The sequence below is a fragment of the Arvicanthis niloticus genome, chromosome 26 (assembly GCF_011762505.2).
Source record: "Arvicanthis niloticus isolate mArvNil1 chromosome 26, mArvNil1.pat.X, whole genome shotgun sequence".
Taxonomy (NCBI): Eukaryota; Metazoa; Chordata; class Mammalia; order Rodentia; family Muridae; genus Arvicanthis; species Arvicanthis niloticus.
In genome coordinates, this window is record NC_133434.1 from 8,890,831 (window position 1) to 8,908,725 (window position 17,895).

General features: G+C 43.8%; 2 long non-coding RNA genes across 2 annotated transcripts; one reads left to right on the forward strand and one right to left on the reverse strand.

Moving 5' to 3' along the window:
• Nucleotides 1–1,878: 1,878 nt before the first annotated feature.
• Nucleotides 1,879–13,408, reverse strand: LOC143439041 (uncharacterized). Its single transcript, XR_013107495.1, has 3 exons — nucleotides 13,209–13,408; nucleotides 10,296–10,330; nucleotides 1,879–9,042 (listed from the first exon to the last, which is right to left on the reverse strand). It is a non-coding gene; the product is annotated as an uncharacterized LOC143439041 (long non-coding RNA).
• Nucleotides 13,409–13,433: 25 nt separating this feature from the next.
• On the forward strand, nucleotides 13,434–17,323 carry LOC143439040 (uncharacterized). Its single transcript, XR_013107494.1, has 2 exons — nucleotides 13,434–13,797; nucleotides 15,623–17,323. It is a non-coding gene; the product is annotated as an uncharacterized LOC143439040 (long non-coding RNA).
• The last annotated feature ends 572 nt before the right edge of the window (nucleotides 17,324–17,895 follow it).

The following is a 17,895-nucleotide window of genomic DNA, read 5'->3' on the forward strand; positions in this document are numbered from 1 at the left end:
TTGTGTGTGTTGTTAGGTGGGGTTTTAGGTAAACAGTCAATATTATGACTCCTTATGATTTTCTTAGACATCCTTACTCTTAATTACCCTCTTCCGCATTTATCTCCCTCTCCTTCCTAATTTGATCCCGCCCCTTTTCTCACTTCCTTGATCAGATCACTTGTACCCTTCTAGTGCCCTCTATAAACCCCTTCGAGCCTTTTCTGCCACCAAAAGGGTTTCACTGAGTGGTCTCCCGCCTTTCTTAGTCACCTCCTGTGATGGTTTGAATGAAAATGGCTCCCCAAGGACTCACAGGAAGTAGCACTAGTGTGTGGGGGTGTGGCCTTGTTAGAGGGGTGTGGCCTTGTTAGAGGGGGTGTGGCCTTGTTAGAGGAGGTGTGGCCTTGTTAGAGGAAGTGTGTCATGGGGGGGGAGGGGTGGGCTTGGAGGTTTCAGAGGTAGCCAGGCCCAGTAGCTCACTCTCTCTTCCTACCGCCTACTGATCCAGACGTAGAACTCTCAGATATGTCTCCCGGAACCATGTCTGCCTGCCGGCTGCCATGTTTCCCACCATGACAATAATGGACTAATCTCTGAACTGTAAGCCATCCCCAGTTAACTTTTATAACAGTTGCTGTGGAGTCGTGCCTCTTTATATCAATAAAACCCTAAGACATTTTCCCTTTGCAGTTTCTCTAGACTCTCTCTTTCTCAGCCTCTCCTTCTCTTTCCTAATTAGAATCTCCATCCCCTAAAGCTCCCAGACACTATTATGTAGAACAACCTAAGTGCTCTGTGCTCCCTCCCTGATACACCCAAAGAACCCAGGCCCTTCACAGGCCTAAACAGCCACCAGAGTACTCTGCCGACAGACACACTGTGCTAGAGAATACCTCAATGAACTAATTAAAATCAAAGTTTTAGAGATCTGGGGAGATAGTTTGGTAGGTAAAGTGTTTAAGGATGGCGTTTTCGTTTTAATTTTAATTTATTTTTATAATTACATTATGGTTCCAAACTCAATAAATGAAAAGTGGATTCTGTGGAGCTTTCGAATGTATTCACAAATTCTCTAATATGCCTTCGAAAGAGGGCCAGGCTGGGGAGACAGCGCTTTAGGAAAAGGGTTCTATTATGAGCATAAAGACCTGAGCCCAGAACCCAGATTTTTAAAAAGCTGGGTGTGGCTTAAAAATCCCATGACTGGGGAGGCAGAGACAGGAAGATCCCTGAAGTTCACTGGCCACCTAACCAGCCTAATATATTCAGTGAACTCCAGGATTGTAAAGGAATTCTGTTTCAAAGAAAAAAAGGTGGGTGAGGGGGATGAGGAGGAGAACAGGACAGCCAAGAATAACACCCAAGGTTGACTTCTGGTCTACATCTACACCTGCTCACACACCTACACCTGAACACACGTGCACGCGCGTGTGCACACACACACACACACACACTCAGGCACACACAGATGCACACACGCACATGTGCCAGCGGCACTCAAAACTAAAGTTTAAAGTTCACTCCTTTAAAAAAAAATTCTTATCTCATTTTAGTTCTCAGCAGCCGCCTGCGGCTGCTGACCAGTGTCCAGGACAGTGTAGACAGCAGAAGGTTCTGCAAAACCTAAGTAGCACTTCCCCTTCGTCTTTCTTAGCATCTCCTGACTCCCGCTGCTGCTGTGAAAGGCTCTTCCCACCAGAGCTTTTATACTTAAATCTGGCAGCTCTTTCCAGCGGGCAGGATCTTTGGGGAGCCCCAAGTTCAGATCTCAGGGCAGGTGTTTCGGTCCTTTTCACTCAGGAAAATGCTTACTGATTAGTGATGGTGGTGGTGGTGGTGGGGGGGGGGGGACCCAGAGAAGGTATGTAGAGGCAGCACGCAAAGACTGTAGACTGTAGAAGGTGGCTTTGTCGCCACCTGTCACGTTTTTATTAAACTTTAAGAACGATTCTTTTACTTGGGCTCAGTCCTCAAATGGAATCACTGAAAAGGAACCTTCGGGAAAGTTTTCCAAAGGGTAAGACTGATACTCTGCTGTGACCAATGTATTTTTTTGCTTCTGCTAGGAGGGTACAGCGCTCCCTTCCGGAAAGCGGGGGACACGATCTCCTCGGAGGACTCCCGCGGTGCAAAGACACGAGCGCGTGGTGAAGAGCTCTGATTGCTGCCCAGTACCAGCTGCCACTTCGCTCCGCTCTTTTCCTCGGATGCTCAGATCAGGTTCTGCTTGGGAAAATCAATGTTTCTGTTGGCAGAACCCCAAGCTGACCCATTTTTCCTAGGCTCCCAGGGGAGGCCTGGGCTCAGTGATGGCGCCATCTGCTGGCCTGGCTGCTGCGTCTCCACTAGCAATTCAGATGATCCTGATGTTCACTAAAGCTTGGGAATCACAGACCTAGTGGATACAATTCCACCATGGATCCATTCGAGTCAAGAATTAATAATAAACATTTACATAATGATACAAAAGAGATTAGAATAGACACAACCCCACAGGCACATAGGTGCACACACATGAGTCCACACGAGTGTACGTGGAATATACAATGGCTTGCTTCACACATGTCTGAGAAATAAGAACAGGACCTTTCTTATTTTAGACTGGAAGCGGGCCCAGGACCACACACCTGGGAAACAACTACATCAAATCTTTGCATGACAAAGGCCTGGGCATCTTCCCCTTCCCACTTCTTTTACTTCTCTAGGCTAGGTTGTCCTTGAGATGGGCAAATTAACAGACAAGAAACCCTCCCCAGATCAAAGGCCAGACGACGCAAGACTGCCAGCAACTTCTTGAAAACAACTGTATTAACATTAGTCTGTTTTCTGTGAGTGTGACAAAGCACTTGGTTGAATCGACTTCAAGGAGAAAAAGGTTTATTTTCGACTCCTGTTTTCAGAGGTCTCCGTCCAGGGTCTCTTGACTCCTTTGCTTTGGGCCCTGGGGTTGTAGCAGAACAAACTAGAAGGAAATGTGTGGTAAAGCAAAATGGCTCATTCCACAGTGGACAGGAAGGAGGCAAAGAGGAGGAGAAGAAGGGTCCAGAAACCTATTTCCTCCAAGGAGCCCTCCCCACTAAAGTTTCCACCACCTCTCAACAATGCCATCAAATTATGACCCCACCATGGGATAATCCATCCATGGGGTTAGAGGAGGAATATTGATTATTGGCTCCATAAACTTGCTTTCTTAAGTACCTCAGGACCAGCACTAGTCATGGCAGGCTGGGCTTTTCCATGTAGATCATTAATCAAGAAAACGCCCCCACAGATGTCTATAAGCAATCTAACAGAAGCTATTTTTTTTCTTTCTTTCTTTTCTTTCTTTTTTTTTTTTTTTTTTTTTTTTTTTGTTGTTGTTGTTGTTGTTTGTTTGTTTTTCGAGACAGGGTTTTCCTGTGTAGTCCTGACTGTCCTGGAACTCACTCTGTAGACCAGGCTAGCCTCAAACTCAGAAATCTCCCTGCCTCTGCCTCCCAAGCACTGGGATTAAAGGGGTGCGCCACCACCGCCCGGCCAGAAGCCATTTCTAAATCAGCATTTCCTTTTCCTCGATGGCCCTAACTTGGGGCCAAGGTGAAAACAAACAAACAAAAACAAACAAACAAACAAAAATACGCTAACCAGCATGTGTCTTGAGTTCAATGTTTGCAGACATTAACTGAATGCTCTAATAAAAAATTTTACATTTCTCCAAAGCCTGGTAATTGGAAGGTAGATAGAGAGAGAACAGCACCTCCTCCCAGCACCTCCTCCACCTTCCCCTCCCAGCAGCCAGTGCAATGGCTTACTGTTGTCATCTTCTCTGATGCGGGTGGTATCTTGTGGATTGCTAACCCAATTCCCAACTTTTACCCACTTCCCCTTCTGGATCAACACATCCCTTATTTTCCTTATCCAAGTGCATCTGGCTGCCCAGTCACTCCTCAGAAGGACTTCGCTGGCCATTGCTACTCTATTCAGCGTGCCTCGAGCGGGACTGAGGTTCGAAACCTGGTTGCAACCATTCCAGCCAGAGAGGCACAAATGGATCTGAAAGGTCTGCTTGGTTGTAGTGTCCAGTCACTTCTAAGCTGGGGCGAGTGCCTGTGGAGAGTGGGAAGTTGTGAGGAGGTAAGGCTGCATTGCAGTCAACATCAAGTCTTGCCCCAGTCACAGGAGCTTCTGTGAACTGTGAGACGGCTGTAACTGAGTCTCTGTATCCTGTGAGTGTCTGTGGAAGAGCATGAGACTCGGGCACCTCAGTGTCAATTGGCTTCCACCCTCAGTCCCAGGGTCTGCAGTGTCTCGGTGATTCTTGCTCCCACTCATGAATCTTCGAGTTTGCTCAAGAACTACCAGGTGTTCATTGGGCACAGTGTTCTTTGTGCCATGGGGTCAGGCTCAAGTACACGGTGTCATCCAAAGATGGTGACCTTGGCTATCCCAGAATCCTCTGTGCCTGCCTTCAGCAAGGCCTGCCATTTCTGGAATTAGAGTTCTCTCTGCACACCCACCAGACAGGCCTCCTCCATGGGAAGCCACCATAGACATCTGGAGCCTTTGGCATGCTGCTAAAAGAAGCCAAGAAGTCCAGAGTCTGTCTGTCCTGCTGAGCAGCGACAGCAGAAGCTGTGTGGCCCACCACCCCTGACCCCACAGCCCATGAGCAGGCTCCAGACTAATTGGAAAATTCCATGTCTTGTCTTGAGCCTTGTAGTTCCAGGAACTGGAGTTGATCGGGTCCCTCTCTGCTTATCTGATTCGTGTTCATCAGGATCTTTAAAATAATCATGATAATGTAGAATATGATTTGTAATTTTATAGCCAAAAACACTAATCCTAAATGCTTGTCAATCTTCTATTTGTGAATCAGCACCGTCTCTTTCCTTATGAAAAGCCAGAGGAAGAAGAACGTTGGACCACTTGGTAAGGTAAAATCCGAGCAAGTGCAGTGCATGATGGGATTGGAGCATGTTAAGGTGTTTGAGCCAGATGTTCTCATTCTTAGGACAGGAAACACATCAGTGATGGATCCGATCACGTGCAAAGACAACTCAGATGAAGAGTTTGTGGCTTCCTCTACCTGGGTCAGGGGTGGGGCGTAGGTTTGCGTGCCTTTTCATTCCGTGGGTCCCTGCATCGAGGTAGCCAGACTTCAACTTAAATCCCAATGTCTTCTGGCCTCCTTTATTAGAGTTGTCCACTCCCGGGGTTGCATTCACAGGTCTCTCTAGGCAGCTTCATAAGTCCATCTCATATGCTCTCTGTGGATTCTTAAGTTGATAAACTAGAACAAGGGCCTTTTCCCAACCACTGCCCAATGCCAAAGGTGTCCTACGTGCTCCTCTGAGAGTCTACTTTCAACTCTGTCAGCTTTCTGTAATTCCTTCCGTCCTTTCCTGACCTTTGCCTGACACTGAGAGGGAGCCTTCCAACCCGTTCACGTCTTCGCCTCTCCCATGAGACATGACGTTCTCGTTCATCTTTGCCCCAGAGGCTAGCATCCTTCCTAGGAATCATTACAAATTAAGTCAATGCCTGTTAGATGCATGGAGAGTTCTGGTCTTTTCGGGTCAATACATTTGCAGTATTAAAAAGGTTCAACGTCATCACTTTCTAATTTCGAGACCCTTGACTAACCACATGATTGCTTCGCTTTCCGTCTCTCTGGGCATTAAGTTCACCAGACATTAAGAGAGTCCTTCCTTTCTCTATTCTTGATCCAAGAGGACCTCATGAAGTATTTGATCACTGCTACAAATTAGTGTCCATCCATCCATCTGTCAGCCAGTCTGTCCAGCTTACAGTTTGTATGGAATTATGCCTCATCTTTTCTCTGCCCTAAGCAAGGTAATAAGACATTAAAGCATCAAGGTATTTTTTTTAAATGTTTTTCTGGTTTCATCCTGTCAAAGTTTTTGTGATTCAAAACAGAGGAAGGAAGAAGCGTCTTGCCTGGGAATAACTTCCAGAATGTCTGGTGGCTGATTCACTTTGGTGTTTTGGTTAGCCATTTATTGTCTGTGCCTGATGCTATTACAGAGGAGATGTTTTAACTTTACGTTCATTTATTGTACGGGAGAGGAAGAGGAATATGCCAGGGCATACATGTGGAGGTCAGAGGACAGGTTTCAGGAATCTGTTTTCTTCCACCATATGGGTTCCAGGAATTGAACTCAGGTCGTTAAGCTTGGCAGCAAGTGTCCTTACCCACTGAGCTATCTCTCTGCCCCCCATTTTTTAACTTAAAAATTATATTCAAAAGACAGAATAAAGCATCAAATAGATCTTTGCTAAGTTGATAACTAGATTATAAACAATAATTATTGCTTTAGGGTCACAATTACCTAGATTTATTGCTATCTCTAATATATGAATTCATAAAAAAGTATCATTAATTACAATATTTTTCACATTTATTATTCTATTTGACCTCTGTAGGTGTTTGCCTGCATGTATATCAATGTATCACTTACACGCCAGGTGCCCAAGGAAGTCAGAAGAGGGTGTCAGATCCCCTGAAACGAGAGTTACAAATGGCTGTGATCCACCATGTAGGTATTGGGGACCAAACTCTGGTCCTCTGCCAGAGCAGAAGTGCTCTTAACCACTGAGATGTCTCTCCAGCCCCTAGATTACACATATTTTAAAGCAGAGGATCCCAGTTTGGGGACTTGTTTTTCCACCATTTAAAGTATGGGTGGTGCTATCATATGTGTGTGCTCAAGTAATCTTTCATAAAGTGCAGACATTTTGAAATACAGAAATCAAGACTGAAAATGAGTGAGGAAACGGAATGGTCATTTTCCTTCTGAACCATCCCCCTGGCATTCAGAAGCCTAAGATTCTCTGCTGAACCCAAGTGAGAGCTCTTGGGGCCAGGCCACCAGCTCAGAGGTCTGAGAATCATGGCCTCTGTGCTTTTCCCCAGTGGATAAGCTGCCCCCTGGGCCAACGGGCTCCAATGGAGATTAGCCCCAGGCTAGCAGCATATCAAGCAGAAGATGGCCTTAGCCTGCCTGTGCTCTCATTTAAAGCTCTGCCTACCCTCTACCATTTGGCAGGCCCTCCTGCATGCTTTCTTCCTTCACCCTGGGTAGCTGACTCCTGTGAAGAACAGCACAATCAGTGGTGCAGATTTTTCAAAGGACAGAAATAATAGGCAAAAATTCATTTGGAAGCCTGGGGCACACATGAATAGCAATAAGGAAAAGAGGACAGTGTATAATCACTAATCTTCTTCTCGGAGTCTGTTTTTATGCCTCTCCTAATATTCTCCTTTATGCCTTTCTCCCTGTCTTCATTTCTCCAATCCTGTTCATCCAGATCCCACTCCCCACGCCTATGTCTTCCTTGGCTAAAACACATCATTGAAATGGCACTTTGTGTTGATGATTTTTAAGAAACGTTAATTCATTTTTATTTAATGTGCATGTTTTCTTCGCCTGCCTCTGTGCCTGTGCATCACATTCACATCTGGTGCCCACAGAGGCTTTGATACCTGGGGACTTGAGTTACAAATGGTTGTAAGCTGCCATGTGAGTGCTGGGAATTGAATCTGGGCCTTCTAGAAGACTAACCAGTGCCCTTGACAGATGAGTCGTCTGTCCAACTCCATATTGATGCAATTTTTTAGCTATAATTTGCTAATCTCATTAGTTAGTTACTTAGTTAATTAATTAGTTAGTTAGTTTTGGTTTTTTTAAGACAGAGTTATCACTATGTAGCCCTGGCTGTCCTGGAACTTACTATGTAGACCAGGCTAGCCTCGAACTCACAGAGATCTGTCTGTCTTTGCCTCCCAAGTGCCGGGATCAAAGGCATGTACCATTACCACCCAGCTTCATTTTTTTATATTTTTATTTTTAAAAGCAGAGAAATTGAGCATTTTAAATTGGCTAAAAGAAAAACATGCTATTTTCCATGGTTGTGTAAAGAAGACATAACTGTATAGCTAGAAAGCTGACTTAACTCTTGACACTAATTTAAACTTGTTTTTGATATTCAAACCTCTTCCTAACATTGTCTCCTTTCATAGATACTGGCCTCTGGCCAGAAAAATCAGTTAGGCCCTCTGTGGACTCCTGAAGTCACATGCGGATTCCAATGCCAGTTCAGCCACATAGTGGCTGTGACAAACCATTCCATGTCTCTGACATCGCTTTCCTCATCTGCAGCTCCATGTCTGAGCTTCCCAACAACCACCAGGAGGGCAAACTTATAAGTGCTGTCATGGAAGTGCAAGGTTTTGTGTGGTTGGCCATACTTCAGGGATTCCTATTTGTCCTTGCCCTTTCCCAGTTACATCCATCTCCCTTTTTACTATTCACCCTGGGAACTTCCGGCTTCCGTTCCTTAAGCAGCTGTTACGAAGTCACTGCAACATCAAGAAGATACAATCCAAAGGACAAAGAGCAGATGAATATCAGGTCTCATGATAATGAATGGTGTGTGTGTGTGTGTGTGTGTGTGTGTGTGTGTGTGTGTCTGTATGGGTATGTATGTGTGTGTGTATGAGTAGTGTGTATGAGTAGTGTGTATGTATGTGTGTATATGTGTATGAATCTGTCTATATGTGTATGTATGTGTGTGTATATGTATGTGTATGTGTGTCTGTCTGTCTGTTTGCCTGTCTGCCTGTCTGTGTGTGTGTACATGTGTGTGCATATGTGTGTACATGTGCATGTACATATATGTGTGTGAGTGCATATGTGTATGAATGTATGTTTGTCTGCCTGCTGCCATGCTTCCTGTCATGATGATACTGGACTGAACCTCTGCACCTGTAAACCAGCCCCAATGAAATGTTGGCCTTTATAAGAGTTGCCTTGGTCATGGTGTCTCTTTATAACAATGAAACCCTAATACAACAGTGTGTGTGTGTGTGTGTGTGTGTGTGTGTGTGTGTGTGTGTGTGTGTGTGTGAACATGCATGAAAGTACCAATGGAGGCCTAAGGTCAACCTGAGTGTTGTATTCAGGTAACACCCACCTTGATAAGGTCTCTTCTTTGACCTCAAGTTGTCAATTAGGCTAAGCCAGCTGGCCAGAGGTGTCCCCCAGTACCTCATCTGTTGTACTAAAAAAAATACCACTGGGATTACAAACATGTACACCACCATCCCTGTGTACCTGGATTCTGGGGACCAAACACAGGTCCTCAAGCTTGCAGGGCCAGTAGTTTGACTACTCTCCCCGCAACCCTTAGCTAATTTTTTTCCCCCTTGTGGTAAGGACACTCTACCCCTAGGCTGTCCTCAAACTTGCAATCCTCCTGCCTCAGCCTCCTGAGTGCCGGGATTATTACAGCTGCACACCACCACACTCAAACAGCATGTCTAATTAAAAAGAAAACATGTTATTCGTTTGTATTAATTTTCCATATCAGATTTAAGATTATAGAATGTTCTACTTGACTCATTCAATTTACATTTTTAGCTCTCCTCTTCGGCTCAAAGATTCAAGTTCTTAATATAGTAACTAAAATATTTATTTGAGATATATGTATGCACATATATAATTAGTTTCAAAATAAAACTTACATGTGTACCTAATAATATGTTATGGTATTAATTAAGTGTAAGCATTTCAGTTAGAATTACTTACTGCTGCCGTGATAAAACACCATGAACAAAAGCAACTCGTAGAGGAAAGGGTTAATTTCACTCACAATTCCATATAGCACTTCATCATCAAAAACAGTGAGGGCAGGAACTCAAGCAGGACAGGAACCTGGAGGCAGGAGCTGATGCTGAGGCCATGGAGGAGTGCTGCTTACTGGCTTGCTCCTCACGGCTTGCTTAGCCTGCTTTCTTATCCCAGGACCATCAGCCCAGGGATGGCTCCACCCACAATGGACTGGGGCCTCTTGCATCAATCACTAATTTTTTTTTAATGTCCTACAGGTTTGCCTACAATGAGATCTTTTGGTTTGGTTTGGTTTTCTAGACAGGGTTTCTCTGTGTAACCGCCTTGGCTGTCCAAGAACTTATTCTCATAGACCAGGCTGGCCTTGAAGTCACAGATATCCTCCTGCCTCTGCCTCCCAAGTGCTGGGATTAAAAGCATGCACAACCATCCCCCAGCTACAACATGATAGAGGCTTTTTCTCAATTGAGACTCTCCCCTCTCCAATGACTCTAGCTTGCATCAATCTGATATAAAACTAACCAGCATAGTAGGTATATAGGACTTACTACATAAAGAAATATTTTTGTTTGCTAGTTTCAGGATAGTAAATCTAATATTCTAATTACTGACAAAGAATGAAAATGCCTTTACAACTATTTTTATCCTCTGGATAGACATCTCTACATTGTCTGACCAACTTACCCCATTTTAAAGTAATTGACCTGTCAGGATGGCCACTACAGAAAAAAAAAAGACAAATATTGGTGAGAGGAGAGCCTTGCAAATGCTGGTAAGAATATACATAATTCTGCCAGTCAGGAACAAAGCTGAGATGGTTTTGAAGAATAAAACTATAACTGGCCTTTGACCCAGCAATCCCACTTTGAGGTATTCATCCAGAAAAACTCAAACTCAGAATTGTGAAGAGACATCAGCACTCTTATGTTAGACCACAGAGCAATTTATAATAATCAAGATATTAAAAAAAACCCAACTCAGGGCCCATCAAGAGTTAAGTGAACAAAGAAGACACTGTACACACACACACGTCTATACACACACATGTACACACAACACAAACACACACACATGCCTAAACACATACATATAAATACACACAAACACACACACACACATGGAATACCAGTCAGCCTTAATGAAGAAGGCAATCCTACTGTATGTAACAATGCAATTAGCCTTGAGAACAATGCACCAAGTAAGGTAAGCCAATCACAATAATAATAGTTGTAGAATAATAATAATAATAATAATAATAATAATAATAATAATAATAATAACAATAAATACTCTACAGTTGCACTTACACAAAGTACCTAAAATAATCAAGTTCACACAATTAAAGCAGAGAATGGCAGTTTCCTGGGGCTGAGGGAGAAAGAATACAGAGGTGTTGGTGAATGAACTTGGCAGGAAAGTCCACTAAGATGAATAAACTTAGGGGATCTCCAGAACAGCACCGCACCTGCGATCAACACTCATGAGTGTGCATGAAAAATATATGGAGAATATAAATCCCACGTCAACTGTTCTTACTACAATAAAAGTCAGGGGAAACAGATCCCACATGTTTAAACCATCAACTGGATGTGTGTTTACTTTAGTTTATTCTGGACTTAAAGGGATGGCTCGGAGGTTAAGAGCACAGAGAACATAGTGCTTGCACAGAGGTCTTGTGTTTGGTTCCCAGCACGCACATCAAGTAGCTCACAACTACCTGTGAGGTCAACCCCTTGGGAATCCAATAACTAAAGCCTGCACAGGGACCTGCACTCACGTGCCTTGTGCTCTCCTGTCCCATACACACACGATTAAAATTAAATAATTAAAAAAAACCTAAAAAATAAAAGATTAATTGATTTGGCTTTTGATCTTTAAGAGCTCAATTTTCTTTTTATTTCTATTTATTTTCTAACTACATTAAACAGCACTATGGTTTCAGATGCAAATCTATGAAACTGGGTTTTACAGAGCTTTAAAACGTATTCACGGATTCTTTGATATCCTTTAAAAAAGTGGAGGCAACTGCCTCACTGTAGGCAGGGTGAGGCTCAGCGTCTTGCTTCTAAAGCAGTTATGATGCAGCAACAAGGGAAGCCTTCTGAGAGGAATCCTGGCAGGCCCTGTCACTCTCTCCACCCTTTAGCTGCTTGCTCTAGAAAAAGACAGCTGCTGGACAATGATGACGTTGAAGTCATACTATGTAGCGAAAGAACATATAAGAACATGTAAGTGAGGTGGATTTTCCAGCCCCCGGTGGAATCTCTATATGAATAGAATTCTAGCCAATAACTTGTTCACAATCTCATAAAGAGACCCTAAGTTAGAGCTACCCAGCTGAGCTGCTCCTAACTTCTGGCCTTCAGAACTTCTAAATCGTAGGGTTATCATTCTAGGCCGCTATGCTTCTGGAGAAACTTGGTTTTTTTTTGTTTTGTTTTTAATTTTGAATTTTTTATTGAATATTTTATTTACATTTCAGATGCCATCCCCTTTTCTCATTTCCCCTCCCTAGAAAACCCCTATCCCATCCCCCTCCTCCTTTTTGCTTTTATACAATTTTTTTAATGTTAATCAAGGGCTTTATAATTTTGGTAATTCTCAATAACAAAATGCCCATACAATCAGAAGTGTAACCCAATACTCAACCTAGATATACCAACTACCTTTGACTGGTGGAGACATGCGAACATCTGCCTCCATGTTTCTTTCTCTCTCTCTCTCTCTCTCTCTCTCTCTCTCTCTCTCTCTCTCTCTCTCTCTCTCTCTCTCTCTCTGTCTCTCTCTCTCTCATCTCCTAGCTCCTCCTCTCCTTCTCCTCCTGGAGAAACTTGTTAAGTGGCCACAGATAACTAATAGACCCACATTGGGGAAAGGAGGTCAGCTTCCATTCTGGCCTCTCTCATCCAGCCTCCTAAAGTTACCCAGTTTCTTTGTTAGGTTTTCCTCTCCCTACTTTTACATTTTAACCATAAACAAATAGGCAGGCAATGCAGCACACAGCTGGTGGAGTTCTTGCCTCAAATACACAAAGCCCTGGGTTCAACCTCCAGCACCAGGTAAACCAACTGTGGTTGTTGGTGTCTTTAAATCCTAGCACTTGGGGGGTGAAAACAGGAGAATCGGGAGTTCAATGCCAATTCTCGACTACATAGACTGTAAGGTCAGCCTGGGCTACAGGAGACACTGTCTTTAAACATAGTGAGTAATGGCATACAGATATGCAGATATTTCCCTCATCTCCTTCGCCCATGATACACATTCATGTGGAACTTGATGTTTTCAAGTACAATTTTCACTTGGCAGTGATTCCAAAGTCAAGGGTATAATTTTCATCCTTTTTAAGTTACTTGATATTCACTTCTATAGATCAACCGCAGATTAGTCAACAGACACAATTGACATGTGTTCGTCCATCTTTAGCGTTACAGATGGTGCCACGATGCATATGTCCTTGAAGACTTTTGCTGGTGTTCCCTTTTGATAGACAACCGAATCCTCTCCTTTTGGAGTTTTTCCCTGCATTGCTGGCATTGCCCCACACTGGTCTGGTCTCCCCTCTCCTAGTGAGGAGCATTATATCCATTTAGTACTTACGTTACTATGTATCATTCCGAGTTTGCCTGTGCTTAGGAGACTGTGCTTGCTTAGGAGACTGTGCCATGGAAGTCCATTTAAAGCAACTAAAACCCTGACCTGCTGCTCTCAGGATATTAGGTTTAATACTGAGCTTGTGGGATTAAAGATCTAACCTAGAAAGGGGGTGAGTGGGGAGCAGCAGGGATTATAGAAGACCGAGTTGGAAAAAAAAATCAATCATTCTCAGTAAGAACCAAACGGGCAGCAAAGCTTCCCACTAGCGATAAGGATCCTCGAGTCACCCTATGGAGGGAGAGAAACTTAAACTCTCCCATCTCTAGTGTGATGACAAGGAAGGTGATGTTGATGTCCCTCAAGACCTAAGGCTTGAAACCAAGAGTCATCAGGTTAGAGCAGGCATCCACGTTTAAGTAACCAGCATGATAGACATCGAACTCACCCACCGCGGTTGGAAGTGAAGTCTCACAGAGACAAGCTGCATTAATGCAGGGCTGCAGAAGGGCTGTTTTATCTGACGCTGATGCCAGGGAACACTGGCAAGCACAGGCACACAGGAGAGCCTCCGCAAACCCACGACTCTGAGCAGGTACTGAGCGCCGATTTTCATCACCGTTGCATTCCTTTCCTTGTCTTTTGCATCTCTTTATGTGAGTTAAGTATCCATGCATTCCGCCGGGCGGTGGTGGCGCATGCCTTTAATCCCAGCACTTGGGAGGCAGAGGCAGGTGGATATCTGAGTTTGAGGCCAGCCTGGTCTACAGAGTGAATTCCAGGACAGCCAGGGCTACACAGAGAAACCCTGTCTGGAAAAACAAAACAAAACAAAACAAAAGTATCCATGCATACCAACCATTGATAATACAATAGGCAAGGTCTTTTAAAAGTTGCATATAGGGATGGAGAATTGCCTCAGCCATTAAGAGTACAAATTGCTCCTGCAGAGGAGTTAGGCTAGATTTCCAGCACCCATGTGGTAGCTCAAAACTGTTTGTAACTCCAGTCCCGGGGGCTCTGATATTCTCTTCTGACATGAACATGTGCATACATACGTAGAACACATACATATAGGTGGTCAACACACTGATATACATACAATAATAAATCCAAAAACATTTTTTAAAAATATTCGCAAGTGAACCTACTTTTAAAAGAGATTCGTTTTGAATTATGTGTGTAGGTGTCCGCGGACACTAGAGACATCAGGTGGCCCTGAAGCTGGAGGTACAGGCATTTGTTAGCCGCCCATGATGGATGCTGGGAACACAGCTCCAGTCCTTTGCAAGAGCAATACATGCTCTTAACCACTGAGTCACCTCTCTAGTTTCCTGAATCTAGTTTTTTTATAATTGATAAAATATTCTTACACACACAAAGTACGGGTCATCCAGAGTGTGATGCTCGCCTACAATAGAGCAACTTGTACATTTAAAGAAAAAAAAAAAAAAAACAAAAACAAAAAAACAAAAAACCAGATCACTTCATCAGGGAAACTGAATACAACAACCATAAAAAACAATCACCCCCAGGGCTTTCTGTTGAAGTTCACTTCCCTGTGCCTCTACATGAAACCCAGAGACTAGAGGAGCAAGGTGAAGGCTGACGGGTTTGTGTGTTAAGTGGAGAAAAGGCAGACACACTTTTGGTAGACAGCATGGTGGAAGTTGAGTTAAGAAAGGATGGTGCTCCGTGCTCATTAGCTGTGGTGAGAAGTGGGCCTGGCGGAACTTATCCCGTCTGAACTGAGGCGCTTTCAGCTGGAGGGGAAGAGGGTGAAAGATGGAGGAAGATGAATTGGCAGCGGGAGGATGGAGTAGAGGGTTGGGGGGTTGGAGGCAGGCAGGCTGATTCAGTATCTGTAAATAGAATCGTATTTTCACACTTAAGATCGGGAGCCCGGTGACAACCAATCATTGCAGAGAATCTGCATCTTCATCTCCAATTAGATGTTTAATACTATCTCAGCCTCAGGTGTCCATCATCCCTCAGCTTCGGCAGCTACATACAAACACGGACATACAGGAGGACCTTCTGTTCTCATTAATGCTTTAGAAAAGGGAGCCCATCCTTGCAAGAGAGCTACCCGGCTGGTTAATTGGTCTCTGGTAAATTCTAGTCTTACATTCTGGGGCTGCTAGAACTGGGGCATGCCTGATTTTCTTTTTTACATCCATAAAATATATCCAGACCCATGAAACCAGTCAAAATATGGGAGCTTCTGGGAACCTCTGTGATCAGAGAGTTCAAAAGATACTGCCGACGAGAGTCTGCCTGTGCCCTGGGTCTCTTTATTAGCTTCCTTTTGTTGTTGCTTTGATTGCTTTGGGAATGTAGAAAGGATAAACAAGTGGATATGGAAGGCAGGCCTGATGGGAGAAAGACTGCATGGTTTCCATTAATATTTACGTTTGTAGAGAAGAAATGGACCTCAAAGAGCCGGTTGAACGATGGAGCCTCCACAGCATGTGAGACCAGGAGGTTAAGATGAAGAATGCCCAAGGCTCTGCTGGAAGGATGAAGATTTCCTTAGCAAGGCCCAGTTACACAGACACACCTCAATGGGGCCCTCTATCTTAGCTTCTTTCCTATTGTTGTGGTAAGACGGCATGACAGAAGCAACTTCTAGAAGAAAGAGTTGAATTGGGTGGAGAAAAGGCTGCAGTGTTATAATCTATGACCACCATGTCATAGATAGGAGCATGGCAGTAGGCAGGCTGGCACAGCACTGAGGCAGTACCTAAGAACTTACATCTTGATTCCCAAGCATGATGTGGATGACTAAGAACGACTTGGGCAGCCTGTTCCCAATGACTCACCTTCTCCCAATGGCCACACCTCCTAATCCTTCCCAAACAGATCCACCAACTAGGCCCAAGTTTTCAAACATAGGAGCCTATAGGGACCATTCTCATCTAAACAACTAGATTCTTTATCTCTAGAAAGGAATCATTCTCTTTTCTGCAAGGAGAGAGTGATGCATTTATTGTGGAGACTTATCCCACCCTTACAAGGGGGAAATTTATGCTCTGCTCCAAGACAAAAGATAGGTGAGAATTTTTTCCTGTACTTATTGATTCTTTATTGCCTGCAGCTCAAAAATAAGTCTTATATCAAAGTAGCATATTTTGGAGTGATATATATTGATCTTCTTGGAAAATTAATACACATCAAATGGCCTTTTAATTTTTTTTTTTTGAGACAGGGTCTCACCAAGTAGCCCCTGGCTGGCCTGGACCTCACTATGTTGACCCTATTCTCACAGAGATCCTTCTGCCTTTCCCTCCCAATTTCTGGGATGAATTTCTGGGATGAAGGGTGTGCACCACTTATATCTGATGTCTACTAAGGGCATAGTTCTTGGTCCACAATTTAGTTTTTGTCACATGCCCTCACATGACACAGTAGGTTCTTGGTGCTTTCTTTTATAAAAAACACTAGTTAAATTCACTTAGTCTCCACTGTCATGACCTAAGCATTCCTCAAGCCCCTACCTCAACATAGCACCCTACAGAGAATTAGGTTACAACAGATGAATTAAGACACAAACGACCTACAACAACTACTGTGGCAAGTGTCACATGGTAAATACACAGTAAGCTGCAAAAACTGTCACAACAACAAAAAGAATCTCTGGGGCCTGAATTTTCTTTATGGAAATTCGCATATAATATTATCTATTATGATGGTCCTTAAATTGTTTTAGCTGATTATATTATTATTTCTGTATATCTATGTTGTCTAGGCAAGTTTCCTAACTTCCGTGAGTCTAATATCCTTCTGCATTTTTCATTTATGGATAAATAGCAGAGGGTCTGCTTGAGTGTCTTGCCGGGATACAGTGATTGAAGTAGTTGCTTTTCAACTGGCCCTCGGCAGTCCCCACCTTTTGCTTTTCATGCCTTCGTTAGAGTCTCGCCATTGGAATGGCAGACAAACTAGTGACTCACAAGTCACAAATAGGAGTCACGTGGTACTTGGGTGTTAGATTATAAACGGATCATGGCTTCCTTCTCGGATGCTTTCTCTAGCTCTTAGTTTACGCCGGGAGAAGCCCAGACGTTGTTCTAGGTCGTGAGAAACAGGATCACAACAAAATAAAGACAACGTAGAACATGCATCCAGCTTAATACATATGGCTGTGCGTTTTCCTTCCCAACTTGACAAGGTGAGCCTGAGACAACAGTTGAAAACTATCCTTTAACAGTTCAAATGACACCAGGGGCCCAGCACATGGGCATTAGGGTGAGGGGCATGGCCCCAAGAGTAAAGCAAGAAATCAAACACAGCACAGTTCAGGGAAAATCCCAGCCTCTGAAAAGCGTTAGATATGATACTGATTTTTTTGCCCGCAGGGGCAATTGTTTCTGAATCTACTGAACTAAATAGCTGCTGTCCTTCTGGGGCTATCAAAAGGCTTGCAGCTTCCAGCCAACTTGATTTCCTGATCAATGTGGAAGGTGAACACAGCCAGAGGATTGGGAATCAACAGGAGAGTACCAATCTCAGAGTTCTCCACCAGCACAAAGAGCTGTTGGAGGGCCACCCACTGCCTGCACCTTGCTGTGCTTTAACGAGGAAGTCTGAAAGGACAGCACATCTTGGCTGCATCATTCTCTCCGCCCACCACTGTCAGGAAGCATAACAACTTTGGAATGATCAGAGTGTCCTCTCCTGCAAGAATGGCTCC